Source organism: Peromyscus californicus, unplaced genomic scaffold, assembly GCF_007827085.1.
Source record: "Peromyscus californicus insignis strain IS unplaced genomic scaffold, ASM782708v3 Scaffold_9__1_contigs__length_137607984, whole genome shotgun sequence".
NCBI classification, from domain to species: Eukaryota; Metazoa; Chordata; class Mammalia; order Rodentia; family Cricetidae; genus Peromyscus; species Peromyscus californicus.
In genome coordinates this window covers 76,304,271-76,323,883 of record NW_026294617.1, presented here as the reverse complement: position 1 = coordinate 76,323,883, position 19,613 = coordinate 76,304,271, and the positions used below count along the sequence as shown (strand labels likewise).

Sequence of the window (19,613 nt, the reverse complement as noted above, 5' to 3'; positions counted from 1 at the left end):
CATTTATGCATGTATTTTTATCAGATTCATCCCCGCTACAAACTCTCTTATTCTCCCACCATTTTCCTTCCCTCCCCACCATCAGATCCAGCAGTTGCTACTTTCTCTTCTTTGAGGACAGTGGAGGCCAGAGAAGTTTAGGAACATGAGCTGGCAATCAACCCAGAGAGGTCTGACTCCACATGGCACGATGCTGTCCTGAGAAAGACACCATCAGCTCACAGGGCGGGAAAGAAAGGAAACTCTGGCATTGTTAAAGCCTGCAGGCTAAGCAGTCAAAGTAGAGGCATGATGCTTTCCCTTGTGTCTGACCCCTCGGTTTTCTTCATTATATCATGCTTCCCACCCTTCATCCAGACGAGAGCACTGCACTTGGATCCTGAGCAATCAACTTGCTCTTACATAGCCCAGTGCGGATGCGAAGGTCTACCAGCGTACAGCATGGGTGTGTACAATCCTCACTGGCAGGGCATTCGAAGCTGATTGTAGAAAATAAGCTATGCGTATTAGAAGGTGAACCAAAGCAACATGCAATTGACTGTGCTTCGGACTAGACAAGGAAAGAGTGCTGGGAGCATTCACTGTGGAGAAGTCAGGCTCTGGACTGGAGGAGGTATTTATCTGGGAGTAGTGGGATCATGAAATGGGTGGTTGGAGAGAAAGCGCCAGGTTGATCACAACGAGGCTAGAGAGGTGAGTCGGGAAGGGCAAGCCAAGGTCAGATGGTGCAGATCTTACAGTGCACGGCTGTTTGGTTCCATTACAGGAAATAAGAACAATGGGGACCACCCCCGGGCCTGTGTAGGGCCTTGACAACTCTGAAGGCTGTAGTGCTGAAAGACTAAGAGCTTTAGAAAGAAGGGGGACTTCAAACCAAATCCCAGTTCTGCCAATAACCAGCAGTGTGACTGTGGGCTACTTGTTTAATTTCTGTTTCAGTTTTAGTAATTTGTGAGCAGTTCCCGTCATACACGGTTCTGGAGCCCGAATGTGCCAGCTTTGTTTTGATGGGCCAGATGGTAGACATTTTCTTTTCTGTAGGCCACAGTTTTCTGGCAGTGCATGGAAGCACTTGAGCAATATGTAAACAAGCGAGGATAGCTACATTCTAATAAAACTTTATTTGCAGAACAGGATCGGCTAGCTGGATTTTATCTTTGAGTCACAGTTTGTCAACCTCTGTTATAAAAGATTAATTGAAATAATGTCAACGCAGCAGTCACCACAAAACAGAATTGAAGCTGGGCCTAGAGATGTGTATCTTTAATTCCAGCACCCCAGAGGCAGAGACAGATGAACCTCTGTGACTTTGAAGCCAGCTGATCTATCTAGCAAGTTCCAGACAAGGCAGGGCTACATAGTGAAACCCTGTCTCAAAAAAAAGAAAGAAAGAAAGACAGAGAGACATACAGAAAGAAAAGAATTAAGTAGCAATTTTAATAACATATAGAATTATACATTAAAATAGGTTTAATATATTTTCCCATATGCATATATTTTTGTTACATTCACTCTTATTACCCTCTCTTTCCTCCCACTCCCACTAATCTCTTCCTCTTCTCCTCCAGTCCCCCTTCTACTTCTGTGTCTTTGCTGCGGGATATGACCCAATGAGTTTGATGAGTTTAATTAGGATTGCTTGCAGGAGCAGGAGTGAGAGATTTGCTGGAGCCTGGGCAGCTTACCAGCCACTGTGCCACTGAAGAAAATGTCTCTCCCTCTCCCAGCATCCATTAAGCATCCATACATCCTGAGGGAGGGGCAGGTCCTGATACACCTCTCCCCACTCCATGACAGATGTTGGTGGGCCCAGTCTTGTACACACGCTGCACAGATACCCAAAGCTTACTGTGAGTTTAAGAGTGCAGCAGCCTGGAAGATGGCATTCCACAGCATCCCTCTCCTTCCACTCACCGTTACACTCTTTGTGTCCCTTCCTGATGCTCCCTGAGTCTCCAAGGGGTGACATGGATGTCCCTTTTAGTCCTGAACATTCGACAGCCTCTAGTTCTCAGCACTGTGACCAGCTAAAAGTCTCTGCAGTAACCACTGCCTGCTGCAAATGGAAGTTTCTCTGGCCAAAGCTGAGAGCAGCGCTAATCTGTGGGGATAAACATAGCTGTTTAGAAGGCAATTTGATGGGCACATCACATCTGTTCAGCAGTACCTTCACCATCAAAGCCTATGACGTCCGCAGCCTCAGGCTTTTGACCAGATTTACAGTGCTGAATCCCAACTCTCACCAACTCCCTTTGCCCTCTGAATGGCATGGGCCCCATCACCATCCTGTTGTAATTGGTGCTGATGGAGATGTGCTTTATAACCCACTTTTCTGTTGTCCTGGCCATAGCATTATACCTTTAAGATGTACTTCAGAACCGAGAGTTTGGGCAGTTCTTAAAGGTGTTATTTACTAGCAATATAAGGAAAAGAAACATTCCTTGGTTCCAGTCACAAAAGAGAAGCACATCCAGTTCTGAGTGGAGAAGACAGGAAGCAATACCCACCACCCAGTCTCTTTCCCTTAAGACTCAGAAACAAAAACAAACAAAACAGAAAAAAAAGGAAGAAAGGGAAAAAAGGGAGGAAAGAAGAAAGAAAAGGAAGGAAGGAAGGAAGGAAGGAAGGAAGGAAGGAAGGAAGGAAGGAAGGAGAGGGAGGGAGGGAGGAAAAGAAAAGGGAAGGGAAGAGAAGAGAAGAGAAGAGAAGAGAAGAGAAGAGAAGAGAAGAGAAGAGAAGAGAAGAGAAGAGAAGAGAAGAGAAGAGAAGAGAAGAGAAGAGAAGAGAAGAGAAGAGAAGAGAAGAGAAAAAAGAAAAAGCTGAGTTCTCCCTGCTGGATCTGGGACAGACCTGTGTAAGAGAATTGTAGTGACAGGGCGCCCCCTACCGAAGATAGAAGGGAATTCTCAGTTCTCTCCGTAGCTGCCCTTGTGTTATTATATACAGAAATCTAGTCAGCTGGATCCGGTGGTGCACCCCTGTAATCCCAGCTACCTGGTGGGGGCGGGGATATGGAAGAAATATCTTGAATTGGAGGCCAGCCTGGACTACACAGAACGTCTTCGTCTCAAGAAGGAAACACAGGTTCCCGCACTTCAGTATCGAAAGCTATTGGGGTCCAGCCCCTAAATAGCCTTTTCCCAGAGTTCCAGAAGAGACGCTACCAGCAGCGGGAAGTAATCTGGGGGATGCTGGAATGAACCGAGCTCTTTAGTCCATTCACTGTATTCTTCTAAGTCAAAATCCCTCTGCACCGCTTCAGTCCTGTTCTCACACTTAGCTCCTCTCTGTCCCTTCCTCTCCTGCCCTCTCATTGTTCTAAGTTCCTTCCATCTTCATTTCTTCCCCTCCTCTCTCCACTGTCCAGTTTAAATACACACACAATCCACAAGTCCCTGGCTCCACTGCTTCCTGGTCGGGCGGGGCAAGTCTGCTCAGTAGCTGGGAAGCCTGCGTCACAGCTCCATGCACCTGGTATGAAAAGGCACTTTTGTTCTGAGTATTGTCAGAGAGGAAGTCTAGAGGTGCTACTTGGGCTGTGGAAGAAAGGACAGTCTAAGCTTAATTTGCACAAGAAACAAAGCTATGTACCTAATATCCGCCTGGCCTAAGCGGTGTGTCTTGGGATGGATATTTACCTTGACTCAGGAGACTAGCAAGTGGTCAGGAATGCTTATTCCATCTGCTGTCTGTCCTTGGATGTTTGAGAGATCTCAGATAAAATGTTTCTGTCTGGAGATGGCCCTAGCCTTGGATACTTGCTAAAGGAGATAATTACAGAAGGCAGACATCTGATTCTAATGCTAAAAAAAAAGGTGAAACAAAAGCCTGGAAAAGGTTTTAAAAATAAATTCCTCAATATTTTTTCTTAATATTTAAAGCATATTGTAAGGGAAATCCTTCAGTTTTGAAGGGGAGGGGAGTTTAGAGAAAGGTATAGTGAAAGGGTAGCTACTGTATAATGTCATAATTCAGTAGAAGATAGAAGTAGTGATGTTTTCTATCACAATGTGTTAACTACAGATGGCAACTGACTTTAACATTCTCACCATACTGAAATGTTAAATGTTGGAATCAATTGATATGCTAATTACTCTAATTTGAGCATTACTCACCAGATGCAAGTAATAAAATATTTTAACAAACCCAAAAAAAAAAAAAAAAAAAAAAAAAAGCCTGGAAAAGGGAAGACTTGCCTGTGTCACGGTTGTCAGTACAGTTGGGAGAAGTATTCCACATACCTTAGTTGTATAGGGAAAAACTGTGCCCAAAGAATGATCAGTCACACTGTTAGACGAATCAAATGGGAAAGCTGTAATAGCACACATGAAATTCATTGCAGGAGACAGCTGATGCATTCAAAAGCCAATGGCACCAATACTTCCTTGAGTCTTGGCTTCCTCTGGAAAAGCCCTTGACTCTTCCAGGGAAATGCTCTGTCATAATCAGCTGAATTCCTACTTCATATTTCTGTGGCTCATAGCCCCTCAGCTTGTTCAAGAACATTTAACAGTAGTATTTGAGTAGATTCTCTCTTGCTCTCCCTCACCCTCCTTTTTTACGCTTTGCCTGTTGAGATTGGTTCAGGTTGGCCTTGAACTTGTGACCCTCCAGAATCAGCCTTCTAACTTCTGGGATATAGGCATGAACCACCATACTTAGCTTTTCATTTTAATCATATTCTTGGTGAAACCCCTTTCACTTCAGGCTGTTCTTCACCTGGTCCATCAAGGAGCACTTCCTCACATCTGCACAGTTGTCCGTGTGTATCCCATCTGAGGCCAATGGGCCAACCAGCATTTATTTCACTGTTCTTTAGCCTTGCTTAGATGACAAGTCTCTCGGGCAACTGTGTTTTATCAGTTCAAGCGCTTATGTATTTCATTAGAATAAGAACTTTCTCTCCTTGTTTGACTTTATTCTAAAAGCACTGAGTCTTCCACCCGGCCTGGGAACCTGTTCTGATAAATACCCATGACTCTCAGGCTGTAGCAGTCAGTGTCCACTTCCTCCTTCGGTGACCATCTGGGGGTGACCTTTGTCACATAGCTGAACTCCTCAGGAGCCTGATTTTTATGCTAAGTGAGCTGATCTGGAAAGTCAGTGGGTAAGAATTGGTGGAATGTGTTAGGCACATTGCTAGATATCCTGGCCAAGAAAGATTAGGTCTGCCAGATTTAGATAACTGAAAAGCGTGGGCGTCCATTTGCTTGTTTGTTTTGAGATAGGAGCTTGCTATGTGGCCACTACTGGGCTAGTACTGGATATGAAGCTCATGTTGGCCCTAAACTTGCAGCCATCCTCCTGTCTCAGCCTCTTGAATGCTAGAAATTACCACCATGTTTGGCAATGTTTGTTTATTTTGAATTCTCAATTTCTTAATGTTCTTGTCAGGTCCAGCCAGTGGGCTTGCATGTGGACATAACAGACGTTATCCTCTGAAGGCTTTGTATATGCTGTGGGCATGTTAACCTCCTTGTCATGGAATATTTGGGGGAAAGAAACAAATGTTCAGCTTTCTCAAACAGGGTCCATCTGAGCCCCCAAACCTGGGTTGGTAGACTGACAAATCTTCCTTATTTGCCCAAGACTGAGAGGATCTGGAGGGGTGGAACCTTGGTACCAAAATTGGTAAAGTCCTGAGGGAACTAAACGGACTTGGCAGCTTTACTGGTTGGAAGGGACAAGGCCTTGTCTATAATCAGGGGTTCAGAAGCACGTAGAATCATCTAATGGAAAAGCCTGAGAGAGGCAGGATTGGAAGATAAACGGCACTGGTTACTCACCGGCCACGGCCACAACTACACAACTACCAGAGTTACCAAGAGCTTTATTAGAAGGAAGGAGGGGATAGGAGGGAGGAGAGCAAGGCCTGGGGGGAGGGAGAGATGGCCTGAGCAGAGCAGAGAGCAGAGAGAGAAGGTGGGGGTTCACATCCGGCTTTTTTAAGGCCTAGATTGCGTGACCACATAGTCGCCAGTGCCTCCTGAGGACGTAAGACCCCAAGCTGCACACGTGCCAGAGTGAGGGCAGGATCCTAACAAGGATGACAGGGACTCCCAACTTGTCTCTTCAGAGATGACCAGGAATAAAGAACTTAGCCTCCGGTAGCATTGACTGAGCAATCAGGTCTGGAGCTCAAGGGGCCAGCAACCTCTCCCCTGGGTCTACTGGTTAGGATTGGGCACTCTCAGAGGACCAGAGGTTCGGTCCCCCATCATGCTCAGGGCAGTCATGAGCCTGAGAAGGGTAAGGGTGTGGGAAAGGTTTGAATTGTATCTAAGGGCTCACATGGCACATCTGCCAGCACCCTCCCTGAGAGATCTGGGCATGAGGATGCCATGGCTAAGACTCATGGGAGATAGACAGCAAGAGCTCAGAGAAGGGCATGATAAACGTGTCAGTGGGCAGAGAAGGGGAGAGGCAACAGCACCTCTGGTTAGCTATGAAGCTCTGGCCCGACTTTCAGTACTCTCAGAGGAAAACCCCTCAAAGAACCGGTGTTTCCACTAAAGTTATACATTTCTGGAAAACTTCAGAAATGCTTAGAGGAGTAAGCACTAAAGGAAAATAACACAAGCCTACTAGCTAGCCGTTATGGAAGGCTGGAGGCGAGGGCTATTATTTTAAACATAATCTTGGGCTATCATTATGCAAAATTTCTAGCAAAGCTTGAGACAAACAGACCATAATTACACTAATCTATTATTTTAAAAAAAAACTTTCTATCAAGTACAAGTACTCGAAGAAAAGTAGCCTGATCATGGGTTATGGTTGAGTGAGTTTTCCAAGAAAATATCTGGATAGCCCCAAATCCAAATTAAGAAATAGAACTTCAGCATTATCCCAAAGGGCCACCACCCCAGCCCCCCTACACACACACACACACACACACACACACACACACACACAACTCACCATGCTCTTCATATAGATTCACCATAGGTTGATGTTATCTGTTCTTGAACTTTAGATAAATGGCAACACATGTAATTCTTAGTTTTCCTTCGTCTCAACATTATGTGTATGATAGTCATCCATGTCATGACCTCAGGCTATGGTTTATGTTTTCAGTACTGAAATGGGATTCCATCAGAACCGTGCAGAATTTACTTGTCCGTTTTACTTCAGGCGTTCATCTGTGTTGTTTTCAATTTGGACTTCCTAGGTGAAGTACTGCCATGGACTTTCCACTACATGGATTTTTGTGGAATTCGGTGCATTTCTGCTGTGCGTGCGGGTCTGCATCTGCTGTAAGCACCTGTGTGGAGGTCAGAGAGCCACCTGTAGGAGTCAGTTCTTTCCTTCTGCCACGGGGGGCCTGGGGATTGAACTGAGTCCGTCTTGGCGGCACACCCTTAACCTGCTGAGCCGCCACACCAGCTCCCAAATGTTAAGTTTCAATCTCAGATAGAGCAGATTTTTTGGGATCCTAACTATTAGTATTTTTTAAATGTCGCCAACTGGAGTCCTCAGGATGAACATTCAAATGCTGTTACAACTTGGATCTTAAATATCCACGAAGTGATCGTTATGTTGAAAGCTTTGTCCCCAGCTGGCTGCACTATTGGGAAATGGTGAAAACTTCAAGAGGTAGAACCTAACTCTAGAAAATGAGCCATTGAGGTGTGCCCTTGAAGACAACGATGGGACCGTGCCGCCCCGCCGCCCCGCCGCCCCGCCGCCCCGCCGCCCCGCCGCCCCGCCGCCCCGCCGCCCCCGCCGCCCCGCCGCCCCCGCCGCCCCCCGCCGCCCCGCCGCCCCCCAGTATATACTGCTGGTCCCAATAAAGTAGGTGTGTTCTCCACCATAGTCACCTGTTCTTTACAGAAACATCGGAGCCAAGAGACTGTGGGCGGAAAGGAGAAGCTCAAACCAGTGTTTCCTCCTGCCAGCTGGAGGATTTCTTAGGGTTTCCTCACAGTCACAGCAGGCTAGCTAACATAAGTGGCTTCTCTCTTTCTGAGGGAGTTGAGTGCACCTCACGAGATCTGGCTCGTAGATAATTCATTTCCATTGAGCGCATTGGGCCGGTGTCTGCCATTCCAGCACTTGGGAGACTGAGGCAGGAGAATTGCTATGAGTTTGAGGCCTCACTTGGCTCTGTGGTGAGCACCAGGACAGCCTGAGCCCCATAGCACGACCTAGAGAGAAAGAGGAGAGCGCGAGGAGAAGAAAGCTAACCATATGGCAGATGGTTCGCGGAGTAAAAGTGCTTGCTTGCCACAGAGCCTGTCTTCCCGAGTTCAATCCCCACTATCCGAGGGAAGAGGGAGGGTGGAAGGACAGAACTGACTGATTCCACAAAGTTGCCCCCTGCCCTACACACACACACACACACACACACACACACACACACACACACACACACGCTAAGACACATGTGCCCAAACACACATCATACACAATAATAATACATAAAACAGCTTTGAAGAAATTTAAAAACAAAAGAGAAAAAAATAAAACCTTCCATATGAGACTATTTCCTCAGCCAAGCATGGTGGTGTACACCTGTCATGCCAGCCCTTGGGAGGTGGAAACAGGAGGACCCAGAGTTCAAGGTCATCCTCCTCTACAGAGTGTTCAAGTCCAGCCTGGGTAACATGTTGTCTAAGTGGGTCCAGTAAACGTAGTGTCTGGTCAAGCTGCACTGGGATGCAGATGTTTCTTTGGTCTGTCCTTGGTGCCCTGTTTAGTGTCTGTTTACAACTCCTCAGGGAAAGTCATACTACACGTGTCTCCTGAACACAGACCTTTGGGAGAAGTTGCATTGCCCCTGCCAAGGGTAAGCTCATCAGTCTGAGGGTGGGGCATCCATGGAGGAGGGGGCAATCCCAGTGTGGCTGACCTCGCGATGCGGTGTGGCATGGCATGCCTTCTTGCTGAGGTGGCGGTTGTCCGGCCCCTGCTGTGACTGATGCAGCAGCTGAGGCTTAAGCCACTTGCCCAGAAAGAACTTGTCCATATAAGGAAAGGATTACTGTAGACTAGCACAAACGGGGTGGTGTCCTCCACATGGGGAGGTGCATTGGATACAGGAGAGGAAGCGGCGGAGGAACTGGCTTCCTCACAGGGGAAGAAGGAAAAGCCACGAAGTTCCCTGTCGAAATGACCCAAAACAGTTCTGATTACAGTCAACTTGTTGAGGTGATGCAGCCAGTGTGGGTGTTGCAATACTTGGGGGCGGGGGGGATATAAACAGCTATCTATTCACCCAGATAATGGAGGCGGACTACATGAACGGTGACTCAAAGTCAGCTGCACCATCCAACAGCGCACCTCTCAAGTGGGTGAGGACTCCTGAAAGCCGCATCCCTGGAGCCCCCTGCCCACCTTGCAGGCACTTACCCGAAGACGCCTTTCTCCTTCCTCAAAGGACATTTCAGTTCCAAAGAAGTAGCTAGACAACACAGGGTCTCGCTGTGTAGCTCGGGCTGCCTGCCCATCAATTGTGATCCTCCTGCTTCAGCCGACTGGGTTCTGGGATTACAGATAGGTGCCACCGTACCCAGATAATCCTAGGATTTTGCTTGGTTGTGTGGTGCTGGAGGACCAACTCATGTTTTTCTGGGCCAGTGCCCCACCGCTGAGCCCCAGGCCCAGCCTTCTCAGAACTTCTTTTTTTGGTTTTTCGAGACAGAGTTTCTCTGTGTAGCTTTGCGCCTTTCCTGGAACTCGCTTTGGAGACCAGGCTGGCCTCGAACTCACAGTTCTCAGAACTTTCACGCAAAGCAGAACTGTGCAAAGAGCTGGCTCTGTGAGCAAACCGCTTGCCATGCAAGCATGAGAACCAGAGCTCCTATCTCCAGAACCCCTGCAAAAATTTCCAGTGTGTGTAGTAGACTGCCTCTAACCCCAGTGCTCAGGACGGGGAGACAGGGACCCTATTCCCCAGCAAGCTCCCTAGCTAGACTAACCCAATTGGTGAGCTCTGGATCCACGGGAGATTCCTGCCTCAATATATGAGGTGGAGAGTGATCAAGGGAGATATCATCCTCTGGTGTCTACATGCACACACTTACATGTGTCCCTGCACACACGTGTGACCACACATATGTGAACATGCACACATACACATATGAACACACCACAAACTCAAAGGAACACAAAAGAAAATCCATAAACAGTGGAAGAACTCTCAAATTTAAAAATTAAAAAAAATCACACACACACACCCCTGGCAATGGGCAAAGAGACCCCTTGGTGGTGGTGGTCTTCTATTGGTCCGGGGCAGAGCAGATGGCAGTCCTTTGGTCTTCCTAGTTTGGTGCCTACCTTGGTGACCAAAGCTGTTTCATGCCTAGGGCACATAAAATCCAGAAGAAGAAGAAGAAGAAGAAGAAGAAGAAGAAGAAGAAGAAGAAGAAGAAGAAGAAGAAGAAGAAGAAGAAGAAGAAGAAAGAAGGGGAGGAGAGGGGAAGGGAGATGAGGGGGAGAGAGGAGGGGAGTGAGGAGAGGAGTGGGGAGGGGAGGGGGAGAAGGAGGAAGATCATCCGGGCTGAGATACCAACAGACAAAAGCATTTGCACACAAATCTGATGGCCTGGGTTGGATCCCTGGATCCCACATGGTGAAAGGTGGAAGGAAAGAATGGATCGTGAAATCCGCCCTCCAGCCACATGTGCTCCATGTGTGCGTGCATCCTCACACACCATACACATAATCATACATAATTATAGTCACCATAATAGAAGTAATAATTAAAAAAAATCACTTTCCAAAGGGAGGAGCAGGAAGCTAGCAAAAGACTGGACCAACGACTCTAACCCAGCAGGGTGAGCACCAGATTCTGCAGTTCTGAGTCCGGCGTCCAGGTCACATGGTGCCATCATACACCCTCCAAGGGGGCTTCTACAGCCCCTGCAGCTCTGCCACCTGCAGTCCATGTGACTGAGTCCTGCCAGGCTCCACAGCCTGTCTGCAGGTCTCCTCAGCTGGCATCTCACCTTCCCAGCATCTCCAGGACCATGGCCTCCCCATTATGACTTAGGGGGAAATTGATATAGTTGATCAAATTACAGTGACTGAGCCCACGGGGAAAGGGGGTGGCTTGGCTGGAAGAGGAGAGATGTGTGTCTTTGAAGGATGCCAGAGTGGCAATGAGCTAGAACCAGCCATCCTTCCAAACATGAATGTGTCCTGAGGGCACACCTCGGTTTACTCGTTCCCTGCTATAAAATTGGCTGCAGGTGATTAGCAAATCAGTATATTTGATAGGCAGCACAGAGAGGGTGGGAGTTTGTCTTTCTGTCCTGGGCATCTCAGTGAGGCCTGGGCTCTGGAAAGTGAACAGTAAAAACAACTAATAGAATGTAAAACTATATGTGAAGCAGAAGTCGCTGTGCTGGCTGTCCATCCACACAGTTAAATCTGCTTTTTAAAAATTGTGCCTCGGTGGTTAAGAGCACTGGCTGCTCTTCCAAAGGTCAATTTCCAGAATATGGTGGTCCGCAACCATCTGTAACTCTAGTTACAGGGGATCTAATGCCTTCTTCTTACACATAAAATAAAATAAATAAATCTTTAAAAAAAAAAAAAAAGTTACATTGACGTCTCTTGAGCGCCATCTGGTGGACATATTTCTAATTCCCAATCGGACGGCCAACTGTGCTGACCCACCAGTCTACAGTTTAGATTCCTCTCCCAGAGGACCAGGTTTGGTTTCAGTTCCCTGGGACTTTGCTCAGTTAGCACGTGATAGGCAACCAGAAATCCTGTTGAAAGAGTTAAACGCTAATGGGAGTGTGGAAGTCCAGTGTGGACTGCTACAGAGGAGGAGTGGGGGAGCGGGTAGGGAGGGGAGGGGAGAAGTTGGGAAGCAGACTTCTAGGCTTTTCTGACTGCAGAGGCCAGTGCAATGCCTGGAACCGAGCAGGAAAACAAGTTCCAGGCTCAAAAGCCCCTAAAACCCCACACAAGTTCCGCAGAGGTCACTCAGGGAGCCTGAGAGGACACTCCAGTCAATGTCTCATAAGGGAATAGACACAGGCCCCCTCCCCAAATGGAAGGATTCGAGGCGACTTAGCTCTTCCATGCCACTTTAGCACAGGCCACCATTTCCAAGCTCCCAGTCCCAGAGAGCAGACTCCAGAGCTCCAGCAAGCAGTGTACCTTCTATTGGAGAGCCTTACTGAGAAGCCCAGTGCCTATCCGGAGACTTAGAAATAGAATTTTCAACTGAGTAGAGTAGTGCATGCCTGTAATCCCAGCATTTGGATGACAGAGGCAGAAGGGTTACTAAAAGTTCAAGGTCACCCTGGGCTACAGAGTAAGACTCTGTCTCAACAAATGAAAATAAGATGGTGTTGGTGGCTCTTGTCTTTAATCTCAGCACTCAGGTGGATCTGTGTGAGTTCCAGGTCAGCCTGGTCTCTATAGTGAATGGTAGTCTAGTCAGGGCCATATAATGAGACCTGTCCAAAAAAAAAAAAAAAAAAGAAGAAGGAAATAAAAAGAGAAGGAGAACTGAAAAGAAAAGGAAGAGAATGAGAAAAATAAGGGGTGACAAGATGGCTCAGTGGGTACAGGTACTTGCTGTCAAGCCTAAGGGCCCGAGTTCGATCCTCAGGACCCACATGGTAGAGGGAGAGAGCCAACTTCTGCGGGTTGTCCTCTGATCTCCAGATGTGCACTGTAAATAATTCTACTAAAAATGGTAAGAGTTTTGTCTAGCATGCTGGAAGCCCCGGGTTTGACCCCCACCACCCATCTAGGTTCAGTCCCCAGCATCTTAGAAACTGGATGTGGTGGCACATGCCTGTACTCGTAGGACTTGGGAGATGGAGGCTAAAAGTTCAAAAGTTCAAGGCCATCATTGGCTACACAGCAGGACCAAAGCCAACCTAGAATACATGATACCTGATACCCATCTCAAAATAATAAATAAAAAGACTAGGAATATGGCTCGGTTGGTAAAGCACTTTAAAACATGAATTTGATCTAGAGTCTATATTTAAAAAAAAAAAAAAAAAAAAAAGCTAGGTATGCAGCTTGGACTACTAGAAACAGTGGAAAGGGTGCCTGAACTGAACTGGCTTATCCCAGTGATCAGACCGGTGACTACCCTGTCATCACAGAGCTTCTCTCCAATGACTGATGGAAGATGCCGAGATCCACAGCCAAACACCAGGCAGAGCCCCCAGGAGTCTAGTCAAAGAGAAGAGGGATTCTATGAGCAAGTGCATCAGGATCATGATGGGGAAACGTACAGAGACAATCAAACCAAACTAGAGGGAACTCAGGAAAGTTGGATCAATGGCTGTGGAGCCTGCGTGGGACTGGACTAGGTCTCTGCATGGCGATACAGTTGTGTAGCTTGATATGCTTGGGGGGCCCCCTGGCGGTAGGATCAGAATCCATCCCTGGTGCATGAGCAGGCATTTTGGAGCCCACTACCTATAATGGGACACCTCGAGCAGCCTTGAGGCAGGGGGAGGGCCTTGGACTTGCCCCTACTGGATGTGCCTCCCCATGGGAGGCCTTGCCTTCTTGCGTGGAGTGGGTGGTGGGTTGGAAGGGGATGCGGGGGGGGGGGGGGGGAGTGGGAGGAGGGAAGAGGGGAATCTTTGATTTGTATGTAAAATGAATGAAAATTTTTCTTAATAAAAAAACAAACAGGTGGTGGCGCACGCCTTTAATCCCAGCACTCGGGAGGCAGAGGCAGGAGGATCTCTGTGAGTTCGAGGTCAGCCTGGTCTACAAAGCAAGTTCCAGGAAAGGCGCAAAGCTACACAGAGAAACCCTGTCTCGAAAAACCAAAAAACAAACAAACAACAAACAAAAGTTAATGAATTTAAACCCTGAAAAAAAAAAAAAGCTGGGTATGTTGGCATATCCATGCAATACCAATACTGGCTTCCACATGGGTGAGTGTAGAAATGTACCATATGCCAGTGGGTGCGCGCGCACGCAGCACACACACACACACACACACACACACACACACACACACACACGAAAAAAATATATCTTAATTATTTAACATTCTTTAATTTTGCAATGTTGGCTCCAATTACTTTTGAAACCCATGATTAAAAAAAAAAAAACCAAAACCCTGTGTTCTTGGCCAAAAGTTAATGAGCCTTCACTGAGGACCTGTGATGTCTCCACATACACTGTGGCTCTGACCTCTGCCTACATGTATGCGTGGCTAATTTTTAAATAAGGTCAATTGATAACTGTGGGTCAGCGAGGACCAGAGGGCAAGACTGTTCTTTCTTTGAAGTTCCAGCACAACCAACTTCTATTCAGAGAACGACCAAGGCGTTTGTTCTCTGAAAGTAAATGATTTCTAGAGCTCTAGAGTGTCCCCACCCCCACCCCCAAACAGCCCTCGCCTGTGCTTCGGCTCCCTGCTGCGGACCTCAGCGCCTGCTCTTCTATGCACTTGAACCACGTCAGGTCCCTGCACTCTGAGAGTTTCACAACAGTGAAGCATTTTTTTTAATTGTGCAGTTTTTAGTTGGGCTGTTCCACTGATTCTAACCAAGTACTGTATGCTGGAACTGAGGAATTCTTTAGCTAGTTGGGCTTTTAAAAAGGTTTGAGCTGGGCAGTGGTGGTGCCTGCCTCTAATCCCAGCACTTGGGAGTCAGAGGCAGGCAGATCTCTGAGTTCGAGGCCAACCTGGTCTACAGAGTGAGTTCAGGACAGCCAGAGCTACACAGAAATGCTGTCCTGGAAAAAAATAAATGAAAGATAAGTGTGATGTAGACATACAGACTTCAGTATATTACAATTGTGTAAACAAAACACAGATATTGGGGCTGAAGAGATGGCTCAGAGGTTAAGAGCACTGGCTGCTCTTCCAGAGGTTCTGAGTTCAATTCCCAGCAACCACATGGCGGCTCACAACTATCTGTAATGAGATCTGGTGCCCTCTTCTGGCCTGCAGGCATACATGTAGGCAGAACACTATATACATAATAAATAAATAAATCTTTAAAAAAAAACAGATATTGCATATAGTGTGCCAGGGTCTACATTCAGTCTTAATATTCCTGTGCGTCTCTCTCTCTCTCTCTCTCTCTCTCTCTCTCTCTCTCTCTCTCTCTCGCTCTCTTTCACCACACACACACACACACACACACACACACACACACACACACACACACACCAGAGAGAGAGAGAGAGAGAGAGAGTGTTTGATCCCTTAACTTAGCCTTGCTGACAGTTATGGGAAGTTTTCTAAAGCCATTGGTCACAAGCTCCTCAGAGAGTCTGAGGTGTATGAGCACAGCTCCTCCCAAAGCCTGTGCACAGACCTGCATTACTTACTTTTCTTGGTGCTGTGTCCAAATGCCTGACAAGAAGCAACCTAAGAAAGAAACCAAGAAGAGACGCAGTCCACCATAGCAGGGAAGCCATGGCAGAAGGAGTCTGGGGCAGCTGGGCATAGGGTGTCCACAGTTAGGAGGCAGAGAGAAATGAGTGCTCAGCTCACCTTTTCTCTTTAAAAAAAGATTTAAGTTTTTAATTATGTGTGTGCATTGTGTCTGTTTGAATTTGTACATGGGAGTGCAATTTCCCCCAGAAGCCAGAAAAGGCTGTAGGATCCCCTGGAGCTAGAGTTACTGGTGGTTGTGCAAGGCCCAATGTGAGTGTTGGGAACTGAACTCAGATCCTCTACAAGAGCGGTATCAATTCTTACCTGATGAGCCATCTTGCCATCTTGCCACCTTCTCCTTGTTATTCTGACAGAGCCCCCACCACATGAGACTCTGTTCCCTATATTCAGGGCGAGTCTTCTATCCTCAGTTAAGCCTCTCTGAAAACACTTTTATAAATCCACTCAGCGGTCCATTTCCTAGGTCTGCTAATCCAGAGATGTTGATAATGAAAACTAACCATCACAGACCTCCTGGGCCTGCAGGAACCCCATACCAAGGCCTCCCAAAGTGTAAATGATGCACAAATGGGGGACTCAGACTCTGCAGGTCTCAGTGGATGTAGGGTGCAGAGTGCCCCTCCAGTATATCAGATGAGATTTGGAGGCTCCTGTATCCTTTGGGGTGCAAGGCTCTGTGTCATACATAGCTTCCCAACTTTAGAAACCACTTCTCCAATACTAACTAAGTTTCCAAAAGCTCTGCTGACATTTCAGAGTGCAGCTTCAGTCAGTGCAGACCCAGAAGTTTCAGGCTCAACCCAAAACACACCCTTTCAGATGCCAGTCACATGGCAATCCAGACTTCCCATCTACCCACTTGGAATCCAGCACCCACACCCTTCTTTACATTCAGTAGTTCACTAGTATACCTCAGTGAATTCTGAAACAGCTTATTAACTGATTCTATAGGATATAGGAACAGCCAAGGAAGAGGTGCATAGAGCGAGCCATGGGGGCAGGGGATGGGAACCGTACTGATTTCCAGTACCCTCTGGACTTGGGATGTGCCACCTTCCAGCACCTCGCATCTCTCTATCATTGCTCAAGAGAGTTTTTGGATTTTGTTTGTTTGTCTCAGAGTGAGGTGCAGTGGTGCACATTTGTAATCCCACCACTACTTGGGAGGTGGAGGCAGGATTAACTTCAGGGCTACCAGAGACTACATAGTGAGACCTTGTCTAATAACAATAATAAGGTACATAGACCTGTAAATTCCATCCTCAACCCAGACCTGTGGTCCAGCTAGCCAATCTGATTTCTATTAAAACATCACGAAGCCTGCTCACCAGAACCCTGGTTTTGTTTGTTTGAGACAGATCTTGCTATGTAACTCAGGCTAGCCTGGAAGTCACTATGTATCCTAGGCTAGCCTCAAACTTGCTGAAATCCTCTTGCCTTGGTGCTGAGGTGATGGGCATGAGCTTTTGCATCCCGCTTATCAGAGTCCTTTGCCACTGTTTTTGTAACAGTGCAGCTGGTTTCCTTGTGGCCCACAAGGCCCGTATACAATGAGCTACTTAAGGATGCAGATCCTGCCGGGCAGTGGTGGCGCACACCTTTATTCCCAGCATTCGAGGGACAGAGGCAGGAGAATCTCTGTGTTCCAGGACAGACTGACTGGTCTACAGAGTGAGTTCCAGGACAGCTAGCCAGCACAATGCTGTCTCAAAAAAAACAAAAACCAAAAACCAAAAAACGAGAGAAAGAGAGAGAGAGAGAGAGAGAGAGAGAGAGAGAGAGAGAGATATTCCTCCACATAAAACCACACAATATGCTCCAGTGCTTTTGAGGTGTTTCTTACAACCTTGTTCAGATGGACAAAGCAAGGAGACATGAGAGCAAAAGAAAGACTGACAAGTCACAGAGTGAGAATGCATCCACCCAACCTGCAGACGAGTCCATGGACAGCTTCCGATTACTGCAGTTATAATGGAGCCATGTACACTGTATTTGCCCATTTAATTCCTCACATGCCTGTTTGCCCTACAGGGAACACAAAAACCTGCTGTTTCCCATACACACTACACATTCCCTAACACCTGGTTAGTTGGAGCAAGTGGCTAATGAAATATGGTCACAGTTTAATTACTGAAATCACCCATTACGTTAGTCTGTCTTACGTCCTCCTTTCTAACTTGTCAATCGCTGCACCAAACACTCTCCAGGTCAGGGGTCATAGTTCATACCTGTAACCCTAGCACTTTGGAGGTAGAGGGAGGATCACCACTAGGGCTGCGTTAGAATTCCAGGCCAGCAATGTCTACAGAGACCTCAATTGACAAACAAAACAAAAGTCAAAACTAAAATCCCTCTTCTACATAAAAGGTTTTTCTAGAACCTACTTTTCCCAACCTAATGCCCTTTCTTTCCTGCCCCAACACACAGCTCTGCCACAGCTGTCCAGTCTCCCGCATCTTCACCTCCATAAACATCCTAAGCATATTACAGCTTCTACATCCACTCTTCAGAACTTCTGGAAGTGCCCCCCTTCTTTAGTGTCTAGTTCAGTCTATCCTTTAGGAATGCCTGCCTGGTCAGTCCATGGAGCCTTCTGGGAATACTAGTCCCCAAAGATCTAGGCTTCCTTAGCCCAGGCTGGCCTCCAAGTGTGGCGATCTTGTACACCGGAGTCCTGAGACCCAGGATGACTACAAGTGTAATCTGCCACACTAATTCTTTCAGTTTTGTTGTGTTTAAAAACAGTGGTTTATTTTTAAAAGATGTATTTGCTGGGTATAGAATTTTAGGTTGGTGGATTCTTCCTCTCCATACTTCCACGTTTTACTGTGTTCTTTCTTAGTTTCCTTCTGTGGGTCATGATTTCTATTCCCCATCACAGCTACCTTTAAGGTTTTTTTGCTTTCTTTTAATTTTTGAAAAATTGAAACCTTGTCTATCAAATTGCCTTGTAAAAAAAAAATGTTTATGCCCGTAGGCTAGTGCTGTTGTCTACAACGGTCATCAGCTAGTGCAGAAACTTAAGACTGGTCAGAGGATGAGACTCGATGATGGTGGATGCTCAACTCTTAACAAAGATATCTCTATCAAATTCCAATGGTTAGAGAGCATCGATCGCAGAAGAGAGTTGGAAAGAATGTAAGGGGGAGGAAGGACAGGGGTGTGGTGGGATGCTGTCCTCCTGGCACGGCATGGCCACTGCACTCTTGAATCCTCAGCAAGTGAATGTGGGGAGAGATTCACAAGGCCCCCCCCACTCGGAGGACTTACCGGCAGTTAACAATCAGTGGGGGGAGGGGCTCACAAGGCCCTGCCCTTCATTGAGGAGCTATTAGCAGCTAATGGTTGCTGGTGAGAAGGAGACATTTTCATCAGTGTGTAGCTTCTGATAAGTTGCCCGTCACGTTCATGTAAACAACCTAAATTGAACTCATTGGGTCACTTCCTGCAGACGATGTGAAAGGAGAAAGGAGGCTGGTGTTTTTCGAATCTTGAATGGTCTTTTAATTAAAAAAAAAAAAAAAAAGAGCCAGATATCAGGGTAAAAGCTGAAAGATCAGAGAAACAGAACAGTCAGCCACTAGTTCTTACCTCTCCGAAACCTTCAGTCTAAAGAGAGTGAATTCTTGTTTTCTCATGCCTTATATACCTTTCTCTGCCCTGCCATATTACTTCCTAGATTAAAGGTGTGTGTGCTCCCCAAGCAAAGGCATGAGATCTCAAGTGCTGGGATTAAAGGCATGTGCCACCACTGCCTGACATCTATGTCAAATCTAGTGGCTGGCTCTGTCCTCTGATCCTCAGGCAACTTTATTAGGGTATGTAATATATCACCACAGGCTGGTTGTGAGGAGGAGAGCGGGAGAGGAGGCAGGAGAAGGTAGTGAGGATGAACAATATCAAAGTACACTGCATACATGAATGAAAATATAATAAAACCAATTACTGTGCATAATTAATATATTGTTGCTAGAGTTTTCCTGCCTGGCCCACAGTCAGGACAAATCTCTCTCACCCGCCAGTCCCAAGCCGCTTAAACCCGATCAAGTAAACACAGAGACTTATATTGGTTATAAACTGTATGGCCGTGGCAGGCTTCTTGCTAACTGTTCTTACAGCTTAAATTAATCCATTTTTATTAATCTATACCTTGCCACGTGGCTTGTGGCTTACCGGCAACTTCACATGCGGCTTGTCATCATGGCGGCTGGCAGTGTCTCTCTTCCCAGCTTCCTGTTCTCTCAATTTTCCTCTCTGTTAGTCCCGC

The 19,613-nt window shown here is 46.8% G+C and overlaps 1 non-coding gene across 1 annotated transcript; it reads left to right on the top strand.

Annotated features, from left to right (window-relative positions):
• The first annotated feature begins 10,173 nt into the window (after positions 1–10,173).
• Positions 10,174–10,313, top strand: LOC128106818 (small nucleolar RNA SNORA48). Its single transcript, XR_008216865.1, has one exon. It is a non-coding gene; the product is annotated as a small nucleolar RNA SNORA48 (small nucleolar RNA).
• Positions 10,314–19,613: the final 9,300 nt, after the last annotated feature.